The following is a 16,464-nucleotide window of genomic DNA, read 5'->3' as shown; positions in this document are numbered from 1 at the left end:
TAAATACAATCTATTTATTACTTATATAAAAACTCTGTCATGTTGAAAGTTTTCCACAACCTCATATACAAATTAATTTCCATGAAGCTTTCTCACATGACTTAGATTTTCATTTCTTTTTGGTGGGAGTTTCACATAGAAGGATGTAGGTAAATTGAAGAATTTCTCATGCTGTTTACATTCAAGACGTTTTTATCAAGTGAGTCCTTTCAAGACTTCAGGAAGAACAGGGATGACAAAAGTCTTTCCCAAATTGTTTACATATATCTACGTGGTATTTCCTCTAGTGTGCACATCATCAAAAGGTTGCACGAGAAGTAAAGCCTGTCTCACTTTCCTGACATTCATGAGGTTTTCTCTCCACTGTGACTTCTTTCATGGACCCGAAGATAACTGGAAGCAGTGAAGACTTTATTGCATATTTTACATTCATAGGGTTTCACTGCTGTGTGACTTCTTTCATGTTTTGAAAGAGAAGCAGTATAACCGAAGGCTTTGCCACATATTTTACATTCAAAGGGTTTCTCTCTAGTGTGAGTTCTTCCATGGAGTCTAAGAGACATGGAAAAAGTGAATGCTTTACTGCATCTTTTACATTCATACGGTTTCTCTCCAGTATGAATTCTTCCATGTACTCGAACATAACTGGAAGAACTGAATGCTTTACTGCATTTTTCACATTTGTAGGGTTTCGCTCCTGTGTGAGTTCTTTCACATCTTGAGAGACAAGTAGTAAACTGAACGCTTTACCACATATTTTACATTCAAAGGGCTTCTCTCCAGTGTGAGATCTTTCATGTATTTGAAGATAACTGGAAGAACTGAACGCTTTACTGCATTTCTTCCATACATAGGGTTTCTCTCCAGTATGATTTCTTCCATGTCTTTGAAGAGAACTGGAACAAGTGAAAGCTTTACTGCATTTTTTACATTTGTAGGGCTTCTCTCCAGTGTGAGTTCTTTCATGTATTCGAAGATAACTGGACAAAGTGAATGCTTTACTGTACTTCTTACATCCATACGGTTTCTCTCCCATATGAATTCTTTCATGTACTCAAAGATAACTGGAACAAGTGAATGCTTTACTGCATTGTTTACATTCATAGGGTTTCTCTCCAGTATGAGTTCTTTCACGTGATTGAACTAAAGTGAGATAAGTGAAGGCTTTCCCACATTCCTTACATTGATATGGTTTCTCTCCATATTTTCGATACTCATGTTTTATGTTCAGTGTGACATCTAATGTGCGTTTTAAGCGATGAATGATGCGTGAAGACTCTTCCACATGCACTGCATCCCCATGGTTTAGCTCCTGTAGTTTTCTTGTTCAGACTGAGATTTGCAAGAAGGCTGACGTTTTCTCCACACTGACTACCCTCTTCGCTTTCTCAGAGTCTCCCTACCCTATGATTTCTACTGAGGCCAGGTGCCTGAAGGTTTCCCACATCACATCTCTGTAGTTTCTTCCGTGAAGGATCCAGTAAAGCCCACTCCTCTGGGGTGAAGTTCACAACCACGTCCTCAATGACCACTGACTCCATTGCTGTTTCCCGGGGACCCGGGGTCCTTCCCACGATTCAGCACACGTCACAACGCGACAGAGTCGGCGGCTGAACACCGTGGGGTCTTTAACGGCCTCTACTTGGCATATTTTTTAAAAAAGAAAACTTATAATGAAATCATCTTTGTTCTTCCCATCTTCGACCCCACTGATGCTTCCCAGTCTCTAACACTGTCATCTATCTGTATGTATCTGTTCAGCTCACGGTTTTATACTTTTACCAAATAAATGTACTCCAGTGTTAAAAATTAATAAATGGTACCTACAACTTGCTTCATTACAAGTCTTTGAGATCTATGTGTTTTGATAGATATAAAGATGAAATTGACTCTATACTGCCATATAGAATTCTATCATACGAACTAATCATTTCCTGCATTATCTTATGGCTTGGGCATTTATGTTGTTTTCGCTATTAATAGTAATTCTTAATAAACATCATTGTATATGTTCCTGTGGTGGGATGAGTGGTGGCCCCCAAATACATGTCCATGTCCCAATCCCTTGCATCTGTGAATATTACCTTATTTGGCAAAAGATGCGATTAAGTTAAAGATCTTGAGAGAAGGCACTTATCCTGGATTATCTGGGTGGGCTCTAAATGCAATTACATGTATCCTGGCAAGAAAGGGGCAGAGGGAGATTCAACACCACACATACAGAAGAGAAGGCAATGTGAAACGGAGCGGAGAGAGAGAGAGGCAGCCACAAGCTGAGGAACGCCAACAGCCACTAGAACCTGGAAGAGGCAAGGAACAAATTACCCCCAGGGCCTCTGGAGAGAGCACAATGCTGCCTATCCCTTGATTTCCAAACTCTGGCCTCCAGACCTGTGAGAGAGTAAGTTTCTGTTGTTTTAGTTACCCATTTGTGGTAACTTATTATGGCAGCCACAGGAAACTCATACATTGTATAATGTACTAAGTATATTACATTGTACAGTCATTCTCCAGGATTTAAACTTAGGAGTCACAGGATATGTACATGTTCTACTTTATTTAGACATTTAGAGAGCTTTCTAATTTACACTCCCCACAGCAGCCTAGGATGTTTTCCATTTCCTACATCCTTGCCAGTTGTTGATATTGTTGGACTTTAAAATCTTTGCCAATCCAAAATGTGTGAAATGTATTTCATTGTTATTTTATGTGCATTTCCGTGATTACTTGTGAGGTTGAGAATATTTTTGCATGATTCTTGGCCATTTGGATTTCCACCTTGGTGAGGTTCCTGTTCACATTTCCATGCATGTTTATTGGGTTGTTTATATTTTTCTTTTTTATTTCAGTAGTTCTTTACATTTCTGAATACTAGTTCTCAGTCTGTTACCTATGGTTCAAATATATTCTACAAGTCTTTGGATCTTTTAACCATGGTATATTTTGAAGGAGAGAAACTTTAAATTTTAAAGATTTATCAAATTTCAAAGATTTATCAAATTTATTCTTTATGAGTTATACTTTTTGTGTCTTACCTAAGAAATCTTTCCCTACGTCCAAGTCACAAAGACTCTCTTATACATTTTTTTTACAATTATCTTAAAGTTCTATTTTTCACATTTGATCTTTAATCTATTTAGAACTCGTTTTTGAGAATAGTACAAAGTTGGAATATACCTTCATTTTTCCCAGATGAAAGTCACTTGGACAATTTCCCCACTGATTCATAATATGGCCTCAATCACATATGAATTTTATAACCTGGGTCTCTATTTGGTTTCCCACTCTACAGATCTATATGTCCGTGTCACTGCCAGACTGCTGGAGTCCTAAGGGCTCAGGAGGGAATTGCAAATGACCATCAGAATAGAGACACGGCTGCGTGAATCAAGAAAGCACAGGGACGGATGCCCAGAGACGTAAATCTCTAAGGGACCCATGAAAACGGCCCATCAGGGAGAGTTAGCTTTAACCTTCTGCTGAGCCCAAAAGTGCAACTCTACCTGGCAAACTAAGAATCGCCCTCTCCTTTGACTTCTCTGCCTCACGCCCTGTTCAATCCTGGCTGGGCCAGAACCAGCAGGTAGTAAATGGGAGAGAGTGTGGGGAGCAGAGAGCGCTGAAGTCAATCACATCCATATCGCCAGAGGCAGGCGGCCACGAACCAGGGCTCAGCATGGTGCATGGAGAGAACTCCCACCTTCCAACGAATTTTAAAACCTTTGAACTGTAGCTTGGACTAGACATTGTAATTTCCTAATAGAAACTGTAATTGGGAACTTACCGTGGGTTTAAGACTATCCTTTGCCTAGGAATGAGCAGGCAATGAAATCATGAATTTAGACCTTATGTCCTTCATAAGCAGGAGAAAATTACCCCATTAAATAAATCTGGAAGGGTCATTGGTAGGGAAAAACAAGGTTGCATCTAATCACCTTCCATAAGTCATGCAGTCAGTACACCAGTTCCGTGTTATCCTCATCTCCTGCCACTTTTCTTTTTTTCCTTGTGAGGAAGATTGGTTCTAAGCTAACATCTGTTGCCAATTTTTCCTCTTTTTGCTTGAGGAACATTGCTGCTGAACTAACATCTGTGCCAATCCTCCTCTATTTTATGTGGGATGCCACCACAGTGTGGCTTGAGGAACGATGCTAGGTCCACACCTGGGATCCAAACCTGCAAACCCCATGCCACCAAAGTGGAGTGTGCCAACTTAACCACTATGCCACCAGGCCAGCCCCTCCGTCTACTTCTTAAATCTCTCTCCGTTCAGTCATTCAGCGTTACTTACGGTTCCTCACACAGCCCCACTGGTTGATACCTCCAGGCTTTTGCACATGCTGTTCTCCCAGCCTGTAATGTTCTTCCTTCTTCCTCTCCTCTAGCTGACTAATTCCTAATTCTCTTTCAAAACACTGTCTCTCAAACATCGCCTTCTCTGAGACGCATTCCTTTAACCTCTTCCTTCACAGCTATATTTAGACATGCACTCCTACATAATAAACCTCATGAAACTGTTATAATTGTTGATTTCCTGTGTGCCTCCCCCACCCCCAAATATGTCTTATCAAATCCTTGGTGCTTAGCATAATGCCTCCAACATAGCAGGCATTTAGTAAATACCTGCCTGTGGTGGGCGGTAGGGGTAGAGCATAGATTAGGAGCCAACTCCCAGGATTCTTCTGGGAAGGCCCCAAGTTTCTGGAGGAGAGTAAAGGAACTCTGGAAGGTGTAGAGCAGCCTATGAGTCAGGAGAAAGAGCACTGGGTAGCAGAGAATGGCAGAAGGTGGAGCTACTCACAGACTATGTGGGCATGGCATGCTCAGAAGCGCCATCTTTGAATCCTGAAGGATTTTTCCCGTCATGACAGGCTCAAAGATTACCATCAATCTTTTTTTAGGTTATCTGGAAGTTTGAGTTGAGGGGTGGAAAGAGCTAGAATTTTGTATTCATTGTCAAGATTTTGTTGACTTGAACTTGAGTATGTGTGAGATGAAATGATTTGGATATCAAAAGGATATTTTCCCCTGGTTTCTAGAGAGATGCTCAAGTCAACATAATTAGATGAAAGAAAATTTAAATAAATGTGAAGGATATGTTGGGCACTGTGCTTGGCACACTACTTGACTCAGGAAAGGATTCTGAGAGTTCTGAAGAAATGACAAGCATCTCCAATAGAAATCCTACACAAGGAGATCCATTAACCTAGAACATGCAAAGGCAGACAAAGGATGTGAAAACCTGCACGCGCACACAGACACACAGACACACACACAAAGTTTATATCAGCATTTCATCACTGCCTCTCACGAGTAAGTGCTACTTTCTTGACTCTTTTCCTCTGTAAATGATCCTGCTCATAATGTTTATAATAAAATGTAGCAGTATTAAAACATGATGAAAGATAAATGGACATATTTAAAAAAGTAGTTGTATAACAAATTGTTATATTGCATGGCAGGCCATTTTTTGTACTAAAAGTGGCTAAATTTATCTACATAAAACATGATCTTGCTCACTGCTTTTCCTATAAAGACTTTATTGAAAACGCATCACCTTCCTTAAACTCTCAGAGTTTAACCCCTAGTCTTCGTATTATGTGAACAGGGAGAAGCGGCTCACCTTCAGCTGAGACCAACAGTAAGGCTTCTCCCTGGGGGAATCCCAATTCCTGGGAAGCCTACTGAGCTGCATTTTTAAGGAATATCTTAGGCTGCATTTTGGGCCTTGACATAAAACAGAGAATAGTGGATTTGGGATCCAGAAGACCAGAAGACGAAACCCTTAAGTCTCATTCTGTTTCTTCCTGTTGTTGTGGAGTAGAAGGAGTCTCAGGACTGGCCTTTTGTTGCTCTTTTCTGGGCCTTCTTTTCTCAGTTTGAAGCCCAATAAGGAAGAATTATTGTTTGTTTGCTTCCACACCATCAATCTCCCATCTCCACACTCCACCCCCTCCAGCTGACTACTGAAATCTAAAGACATTTATCAGCTGCTTTTCTTGTTTGTATTAAGGTCTTTGGTGGGAGAAGTCAGAACAAACTCGTCATATATATAAGCTTTATAACAATCATCATCATCACCAATTTCAGCATCTTCAGAAAGAAAAACATTATGATACTTTCTATTTCTTATTCATCATTTACTATGTTCCTGGCACTGTCTGAAGAACTTTTCACACATTATCTCATTCAATACTGACCACAACTTTATTGAGTAGGTAATAAAACTGTTTTCATTTTACACATGAGAAGGCTGGAAATTAGAAGGCTTAAATGACTTGCCCAAGGTCTCAGAGAGTGACAGCAGCAGAGCCAGGACTTAAATTAGGGCTCTCTGACTCCAAAATCATGTTACGGACCTGGCACAAAGTGCTTGTCATTGTTTATGTCTTTCTACTTTGGGAATTTTTGTGGCAACATCTTAATCTCAGACCTAGTTTCATGGCCATCCAGAAGCAGATACATATCCTACAAACTCATCTTAAGGTTATTCTAAGCAAAATATAATTACGATGATCTGTTAGGTTTTTTTAAAGTATGCCATTCAAAACAAAACATGCAGTAGTTCTTGTCCTCCCCGAGAACGACGTGTGGAGAGCTGATTCTTCGTAATTTTAATTCTGTATTTTCTGTTCCTTGGTTTCTTTTCTAAAAAGCCTTTATTTTGGGGACTGGCCTGGTGGCACAGCAGTTAAATTTGCATGCTCTGCTTCGGTGGTCCAGGGCTCATGAGTTTGGATCCTGGGCGAGGACCTACACACTACTCACCAAGCCATGCAGTGGCAGTGTCCTGCATACAAAATCGAGAAAGATGGCACAGACGTTAGCTCAGCAGCTAATCTTCCTCAAGCAAAAAGAGGAAGGTGGGCAATAGATGTTAGCGCAGGGCCAATCTTCCTCACCCTTCCCTGCCCCCAAAACGTCGTTATTTGGAAGCATTAAATCAAAGAGGGAAAAATCAATGTGATTTTTAAATGTAGATTGGTCCAGATTGATTTTTAATTTTATTCTAATTCTATTTTTGAACATTGTTTAGTAACCAAAATATTCTTCTTAACAATAAGGAACAAATTATGAAGTCCTATACTCCTGAAAAAAGACTTTATAGAAAGAAACTTCATTGATACAAAGTCAGTTTGAATCCATTTACAATAGCAAAAAAAAAAATCCATGAAGTATGCATCTATTTAACAAAAATGTATACTTGTACACTGAAAACAACAAAACGTTGCTCAGTTAAAATAAAGAAGACCTAAATCAATAGGAGAGATATACTATGTTTATAGATTGGAAAATTCAACATTGTTCGATGTCAATTGATCGATAGTAGAGGTTGAAGAGGTTCAGGGTATGCCACCCCAAAGTATGCCACTCTGGCATAAGGATTATTTTGAGCTGAAGGCAGTTATGAAAAAGCAGAAACAGGAGGAGCTCTCTGTCCTCCCCCTATCTGCCTGAAAACAACATAAATTCCCCTTGTGAAGGTGACCTTCTCCCCACTTCTTGTACCAGGAAGGGGACAACAACCTTATCCCCAGAGATGAGATGGCACTGAGAAAGAGTCTACATAAACCAGTCGTACTAACTAGCCCTTATCATCCACTAGTTGCCCCATATATTTACCTTCCCACAGTTTGCCACCCGTGAAGCCTAAAATCCTTTTCCCTTGTCTTGTCACTTCTCTACAAATTTATTGTCCCTTGTTAAAATGCTATATAAGCCCTAAGTTCTAACCACCCCTTTGAGTTACTCATCATTGAATTTCTCCCATGTGTGTGTGTGCTGTACATGTTTATAATCTTCTGTTGGTTTTTCTCTTGTTATCTGTCTCCTGTCAGTCTGATTTCCAGGGCTCCAGATGTAGAACCTAGGAGAGTAGATGGAAAAAGTTTTTTCTCCCCAATAGGGTCAGAAAACTATGGCTCATGGGCCAAATCTGACCTGCTCTTTGCTTTTGTAAATAAAGTTTTATTGGAATGCAGTCAAAACCTATTCATTTACTTATTGTCTATGGCTATTTTTTCCCTCAACACCTAAAATATTTACTATCTGATCTTATAGCAAAAAAGTTCGCTTGCTCCTGATCTATAGATTTAGCATAGCCTCAATCAGAATCCATCAGACATTTCTTGTACGTAGAAATTGACAAGCTGATTCTAGAATTCACATGGAAATGCAAAGGACCTAGAATAGTTGCAATCTTGAAAAATGACATTAGAGGACTAACATCACCTGATTTTAAAGTCAACTTGGACTCTTAGGGCCTTGTCATCCAGTTGGTGTTTTGTCTAGACTTTGAGTCTTCTTTTCCTTGATCCTGACCTTTGAGGAAGTCATTGCTTGGGAGGACCCATCTCCCTGATGCGTTTGTACAGGGAGGGGAGATGGATCTTCATTTCCTCTCTCCTGTGACATAATTCAGTTGTGATGAAAGGCTGAGTGTGGGTGAAAGTAAAAGGGAACAACTTTCTCTACCAACATTCAGGGCCCTCCAAGGCCTGCACAGCTGAGTGCCACTCCAGGGGGAAGTCTTTCATGGGATGATGTGTGGGTAAGCAGTCCCTGACTTGAGTGTCTCCCACCCTTGGGATTCTTCCACTTTGACCTCCTCTGCTACTTATGAACCCCCTGCTTCTCTTTTCCCTCTAGGGCTCAGGCGTGGGCAAAACCAACGTCCCCTTGTTATTCTTGTTCCTTTTATCCCCTGCATCATCCAGGATTCTCTACCCTCTAGCCTCAAAACAAGCCAGTTAATTGAGGAAATTTCTGATTTTCTATTGGCAAAAGGCTTCTTCCAAGAGCTATGAAAACCAAAAGCGGAATAACTGAGGAAATAATAAAATCCACAATTATCTGATTTATGAAGCTTGGCTTTTTGATCTGATAGTATCAAAATTATTTATGAGACATTCAATTTCTGTTTGGTGCCATGCTTTGTTGCTGTCTGTGGCATCCCCAGATAATTTCCCAGTACTTAGAAACTGATCTAGATCTTCCTGGACATTTCTTGATATTTCGCCCAGTTCAAGTACAGGTGACGAATGCCTTAAAAACCAAACCTTTTCATGATTCAGCCTCCTGTATACCCCAGGGGTCTCCCATTCCAGGTTTGTCTGCGGAGACAAACCTAGTTCACAAATGACTTAAAGTACAGCGGTGGTTGATGCTTTCCAGTCTCAGTAATTGTGTAGCATCGTCAACATAGTATAGTAGTTAAGATGATTTTAAAATCACTCTGCTGGGGCCAGCCTGGTGGTGGTGGCTGTTTGCATGCTCCGCTTTGGTGGCCTGGGGTTTGCCAGTTCTGATCCTGGGTAGGGACTTACACACTGCTCATCAAGCCATGCTGTGGTGGCATCCCACATAGAAGAACTAGAAGGACTTACAACTAGGATATACAGCTATGGACTGGGGGTATTGGGGAGAAAAAAATAAAAAATAATGAAATCACTCTGTCCAGTTTTAACTCCTAACTTCACCTTTGCTAGTTCTATAACTTTAGGCAAGTTACTTAACCTCTCTGTGCCTCAGTTTCCTCATCAGGAAAGTGAGGATAATAATGCTTACCTTGAAGCCCTACCTTGTAAGGTCATGCTGAGCATCCACTGGGATGATAAACAAAATATAGTTAGAAATCACGAAATATTTGCCACTGTTTTGATTACCATTAATTCTTTTCAGGTCTAGGGTATCAGTTCTGGCCACCTCTGAGTTAACACTGAATAGTGAGGAAGCAACTCACTTCTGATAACACTCAACCCTCTAGGGAGATGGGCGTATCCCGAGAAGTAGGGAGTAATATGAATTAGGAGGTGGGCAGCATGACGAGCAGAGAACAGTACGGTCACATTGCTAGAGACACACTATTCAGAGATGTGTCTCTAACAGGATTTGCTACAGGACTGCTGTAGGAATGCTCCCCCAGCACTCGCTGGCCCACTGTCTAACTCAAGTCTCCAAAGAGTTGGAGTTGAGTCCATTTTTTCTTGTATGTCTTTTTTTCTCTCCAAAGAAAGGAAGCAAAGCCTTTATATACTTGGAAACTGTGGTTTAGTTACTTTACAGGTTTTCTTTCTCCAAGTAGATCTTGTCGTCGTTCTCTTTAAGCACGTCTGTGATTCTCCTCTAAACTTTCTTCAAGTACTACACGTTCTTCGGCATCATGGACCACAGCAGGATGTGCTGTTCTACCAAGGGTCTGACAGACAGTGATCATAAGATTCTCACAACTCTATGCTCCTCTTTTAACATCCCATTTAGTGCCCAAGCTAACTATAAGACTACGTGACTGCTGAGTTTCAAACTGTATTTTCTGATTCTGCAAGTATTTTATTTAGATATGTAGGTACATGGCCACTATGTTAGTTCATTTGAAAAATGTCTATCATTTTTACAAAGGCTGCTCTGCCACGTTCTTTTATTTTACTATGCTCCGATGGACTTATCCACTGCTGAGAATGGAATTCTCCATCCTGAGAATGAACCAGAGGGGCCAGAAAACTGCATTCTGCAGTATTTTCCCTATTCGCTATGCATGCCTGCCTTACTGATTTAGAAATTACTCAAGTTTCCAAAAGAGGAAATGCTTTTCAAGAGGAATACTCAAAGCCTTCTAATGCACTAGTATTTCTCTCTGGGTTGAATGTTAAAAAAAAAGGAGCTTTAAGCTTCTAAAAGTTATGAAGGTAGAGACAGAAAAACTAAATGTGGGAGGGAGGAAGCACTATAATTCCTACTCCACACACGGCCGTTCAGGCTATTCAAGAGGGGATGGGATTTTAGGTCAACCGCACATACGAGAGAGAACCTGATGAAGAAAAGGGCCTGAGGATATGGCTGTGGAATGCCAGCATCTCTAACTCAGCCTGTCTTTGCTGTTGGAGCGCTTCAGACAGAGGAAAGGCTTATTTTCTCCAGCAGTAAAGCTTCTTAATGAGAGCAGTTTCACTACGAAAACATATGCCCATTTGTGATGTCAAAAAAAAAAAAATGTGGACTTAAAATATCAGTATTATTTTGTGTCTACCACCTCAGCGTGAAAAAAATTGTCTTGTTACTTTTGAAGTTTCACTGCTTAAAGATCAAATTGGGCTAACAAACACCACTATTGAAACAATGGAGGAATTCTTAACCTATATTAACCAAGAACGGCTAAGCGTTGTAATACATGACCCCAATATCTCAGGGGCTTTTAAAAAGGTTTATTTCTCACTCTCATTACAGTCCTGTGCAAGTCTCTTCGAGGTGTGGGCTGGGGAGGGAGGAACTCCTGCATGCTGTCACTTGGGCTCCTTACGTCTGGAGGTACTGCCATCTTCTAGTGCCCTGAGTCCTCCTGGATGCTGTGCATTCACTGGCAGAGAAGAGAAGGGAGGGAGGGCAAGGAAGATGCAGGCTGGCAGTGATGTCTATTGCTTCCATCACAATTTTTTGGGCTAACTGCAAGGGAGATGGGAAAATATAATTTAGCTGTGTGCTCAAGAAAGAAGAGGAAACAGGTTTGGTGCACATCTGGCCAGTCTCTGACATATAATTAAAATTAAAGATCACAGGGGCCGGCCCCATGGCCGAGTGGTTAAGTTCACGCGCTCCGCTTTGGTGGCCCAGGGTTTCACTGGTTCGGATCCTGGTGCAGACATGGCACCGCTCGTCAGGCCATGCTGAGGCGGTGTCCCACATAGCACAACCAGAAGGACCTACAACTAGAATACACAACTACGTACTGGGGGACTTTCGGGAGAAGAAGAAAAAAATACATATTGGCAATAGATCTTAGCTCAGGTGCCAATCTTTAAAAAAAAAATAAAGATCACATATTAGTGGCCGGCAAGCTGAATGTCACCCCCAGTTGTGGTTCTTTTTGGCCTGCAGCAAATCCTTTAAAAATTCAAATTAGTTTGAAAATTTGAATATAGGAAGAATTTACACTAAAAAAAAAATCTAATATTTTTGGCTTCTCTCAAAAAATCAGGAGATCGAACAGATCTTCTGGACTTGCATTCCCACTCGACATTAGATGGCTGGAATGAAGCAGCAGCCGTCCCTCCAGCCAGGGGCCAGCTCTCCAGCTGACCCTCCAGCCCGCTTCACTCACTGATCTGCCCCGCCCTCCAAGGAGCTTACACTTGTCTTCTCTGGTCTGAGTGATGATTTAATCTTTTCTGTATTTTATACCTCGTCATTAAGACATTAATAACAGCAATTGACTACACCGGATTGATTTGGGTCTGCAGTTAGATTATGCTTTACATCATGGAGAAAACTACTAGCTGACTCCATCTGAAGCTCCCTTTCTCCGTGGAAGGAATGGCCGATGTCCCATTATGAATTAATGCAGATATTTGGTTTTTAGCCTAATCATTTTTTTAGTTATAATTCACGTTCTGAATAGGGATGGTAATCTATGAGGAACACTATTTGTTGAATGTACAAACTTTGTTTTTCTATTTCTTCCAAGGACTGATGCTTGCTGGGCTAGTAATTTTTTTTTTTATTTTAAAGATTTTATTTTTTCCTTTTTCTCCCCAAAGCTCCCCAGTACATAGTTGTATATTTCTCATTGTGGGTTCTTCTAGTTGTGGTATGTGGGATGCCGCCTCAGCGTGGCTTGATGAGCAGTGCCATGTCCGCGCCCAGGATTTGAACCAAAAAAACATTGGGACGCCTGCAGCAGAGCGCGCGAACTTAACCACTCGGCCACAGGGCCAGCTCCTACTGGGCTAGTAATTTTAAGATCCTTTTTATGGACTAAGAGCCCTTCACAGAAAAGTCCTTCACACTCAAGCAACAGAACGGTCCTCAGGTTGACAGCAGAACAGTTTACAGAAACCCAATCTACTTCATGGTTATTCATCTTCGGCTATTTCGGGGAGGGGGTGGGGTAGGGTAGATTTGGTATGGTTATATATAAAAAAAAACCCACCTTAAATAAAAGAGAGATCCCAATATAGCTCCCTTGTGGTTTTTTTTAGCTGAACTTGAAATTTTCCCACAATTGAAACTTGGAAAATCAAGTTATATTGAAGGGGGTGCTGGGTGAATTTTAAGTGACAGATATAATTGCTTTGTTCCTTTGGAGAACTCTGCCTATAAATATCTAAGAGTTGAGAGTTAGCAGTTTGTATGTCATTCTAAAAAGAAAGAAATAGATTATCAAGCCTAAAATTGACAAACTGCAGGGGTTCTGGCCCAGTGGCGTAGCAGTTAAGTTTACACACTCTGCTTTAGCGGCCTGGGGTTCACGGGTTCAGATCCTGGGCATGCACCTACATACCACTCATCAAGCTATGCTGTGGTGGTATCCCATATACAAAAAATAGAGGAAGATTGGCACAGAGGTTAGCTCAGGGACAATCTTTCTCACCAAAAAAAAAAAAAATTGAACAAACTGCAAAGAAAACACCTCTTAACACCCTAGACAGGTGAAAAAAAATAAACACACCGAAGGGCACTTAACACTTATAGAATGAAAGTACAACATTATATTGAGAGCTTTATCCTTTTTGTTTGCTGTTTTCTTAACTGAGCAGAGATTAAAGCATTATTTTTAAAAATCACTTGAGGGTATTTTGTTTCTTAGGTGCACAATGGCAGCCTTTCTACCACTTTTCAGTTCACTTGCCTCGATATATACAGAAGTTACATAAGTTCTGTGGAGAGACATTTTAAGTGGATTTGTAAAAAAGATGGAAAGAAGAACTGACTTTGTTTTTATTATGGATTTGGGTGAGGGGAATAGACCGCCAGTGTGCTTTTGCAGATGAATCAGCCCTGGATATCAGGGAAGAAAGAAGCAGCAGAAGTACAAATCCTTGTGAAGACAGAGGGGAAAAAAGTTCTCCTATGAGAGAAAACACAAGCGGAAATTTTTCTAAAAATCACTTGAGTAGGGGGCCGGAGGACTGTCCCTGGAGCAAAAAAGGTTATTGGACGATGTGGGCTGAGAGAGGCCTGAGGAGGAAGACCACCACGCTCTCAAATTACTCACCCAGCTCTAAATCCTCACTCAACGCTAGGAAACGGGAATTACTATCCCCTCGTCCCAGATCAGGAAACTGAGGCTCAGATGGACTGGTCAATTTCCCCAAAGTCCATAAGCTAAATAAGTGGGGCTGCAGGAATTCAAGTTCAAGGCCCCCAGGTACCAAAGTCTGAGCTGAGAAAAATGAGGGGTGAACACAGAGAAACAGCGCACCGGGAGAGAGTCAGATTAGAAGGAAATCAACAGCGAGCTTAGGTTTTAAATGCGGTTCACTGACTAGATGACTAAAAGGAGGAAGTTTCAAAAGGTCTGTGGCAAAGTGAGCTGAGGAATGCAGCAATTCTCCCCCCAACTCTCAGAGACTGAGTCCGCAAGTGTGGGCCAAGGGCACTTTGGTACCAGAAGGATCCACGCTGGACAGATTCCAATAGAGCACTCAAAACAATAAAGGGAACAGAGATTTATCTGTTGGAAAGATACACAAATCTGAGTACCTTTAGCTTCCTTGAATGGGGAGGAGGATACCACGGTCGGCAACTCTTTGAAGTGTGTGAAGCACTTAAGGAGTGATTAGCCTGCAGCGGCGGCGTATACCCAGGAGTTGAAAGTGCTGAAATGTGGACAAGAAATCTCGAAGCTGATAGCAGAAATGCTTTTTGGAAAAGTTACAGGGTAACTCCTAGAGGCTCGCACATTCCTGACTCACTCCTTTCCCAGGAGTCCTAACGTCTCCTGGAGAAACCCCTTTCCTATGCAGCCCACTGCAGCAGGTGGGACTGGCCGGGCTGGCCCTCTGGGATGCTGCTCCCAGAAGCAGGCGACCGGAGATCCAAATGGGCTGGGCAAGGTGACTCATTTGCTTTTCCTCCCTTGGTCATTTCTATGAGTCATACACTTTCATCCAGTCCAAGCAACACCAAAAAGCCTCTTGACGATGTTATCAAATATTTAATGAAAAAGAAAAATCCCCTCTCATATGATTCTTACAGAAAATATTTATTTAGTCTTTTCAGTTTGTTGCCATTTCTTTGATTTATCAACATCCAGAAGGTGGGGTGAGGAGAAGGGAGACTGTGAGCAAGACAGAGAAGATTAGGGTGGCTCAGCACTGCTGCTCCGAGGCGGTGATCCAAGCCGCCCACCAGCGAAAAGAAAGGGCCCATGGTCCAGCTCCCTTTCAATAAGCAAGGAGTTCTAGTCAAGCAGTTATTCTTCAGCTCAGTGTTTGTAAGAGCACGGTGCCCATGTCTAGATGGCTGGAGGCAGGATAAGGTGCTGGGTAAGGTAAGAGCATGGACTTTGACAGCAGACGGATCTGGATTTGCATCCTGGATCTGATCACTGCTATGTGATTTTAGGCAGGATCCTTGATTGCTCTGAGACTTAGCATTCAGATCAATTATAATAAAAATAAATAGTAATGCTAATGCTAACATGTCTATCATTGATTGAGCTTCTACTCTGACCAGATACTGTTCAACAGACTTTACACAAGTTATCTCATGTAACTTTCACAACAACCCTAGATTTAGGTACTAACATTGTCCCCATCTTACAGGTGTGGAACCTGAGGCACAGAGAGTTAAGGAATTTGCCAGGGCCATATGATTAGAAAGGGCAGAGGCAGCATAATATCTGCCTCCTCAGGTTGTTGTGGGGCTTACTAGAGGTAAAGCAGCTAAGAGTATTAGGGCCCAGCAAATAAAATATATATGCTTATTTTTTTAACTAAAGGCAAGGAAGGGAGAACTTTCTCTCCAATTGCCCCAATCATCATCTCTTTCTTTTTCCAGTAAATGAATGATTCTCTCTACTGTCAACATCCTGCGTAAGAGTAATCCACAGTATTCCTTATTTTTTAACCCAAATTATCTAAAGTTCATAGAGATTATTTGCAAAAGAGCTATGAACCGTACCTTATCCTAGGCTAGTACCTTTTTCCCATCTCTATTCAAGAAACTGCTCTGTTCTGCCAATCAAAAAAAATAAACCTGCAGAAACCACTAAAAGTTTACTTTCAGTAAACATGCTTACAAATCCAGAAGCGCACTTCAGAGCAAAATAAAATGTCTTCTCTACACACACACACCACACAGACATGCACACACACACACAACTCTAGTTTTGATGTTCAAGACCATCTTCAAAGATGACACTGAGCAAAGCTTTCTTACCTAGCATCTTGGTTGGTGTATTAGTCTGTATGGCTGCCATAAAATACCGCAGACTAGATGACTTACACAACAGAAATTTATTTTCTCACAGTTTTGGAGGCGGAAAAGTCCAAGATCAAGGTTCTGGCAGGGTTTGGTTTCTGGTGAGGACTATCTTCCCGGCTTGCAGATGGCCACCTTCTCACCATGTCCCCACATGGCCTCTCCTGGGTGCATGTGGAGGAAAGAGAGCTCTCTCTCTCTTCCTCTTCTTATAAGGCTACCAGTCCTACTGGATTAGGACCCCACCCTCACCACCTCATTTAATGT

The 16,464-nt window shown here is 41.4% G+C and overlaps 1 long non-coding RNA gene across 1 annotated transcript; it reads right to left on the bottom strand.

Annotated features, from left to right (window-relative positions):
• Positions 1–11,181: 11,181 nt before the first annotated feature.
• Positions 11,182–14,612, bottom strand: LOC138919947 (uncharacterized). The gene is made up of 2 exons (XR_011430542.1): positions 14,476–14,612; positions 11,182–11,439 (listed from the first exon to the last, which is right to left on the bottom strand). It is a non-coding gene; the product is annotated as an uncharacterized lncRNA (long non-coding RNA).
• Between the last annotated feature and the right edge of the window lie 1,852 nt (positions 14,613–16,464).

This window comes from Equus caballus, chromosome 21 (assembly GCF_041296265.1).
Source record: "Equus caballus isolate H_3958 breed thoroughbred chromosome 21, TB-T2T, whole genome shotgun sequence".
Lineage (NCBI taxonomy): Eukaryota > Metazoa > Chordata > Mammalia > Perissodactyla > Equidae > Equus > Equus caballus.
Note: the sequence above shows the minus strand (reverse complement) of the source record. Positions and strands in the feature narration are given on the sequence as shown.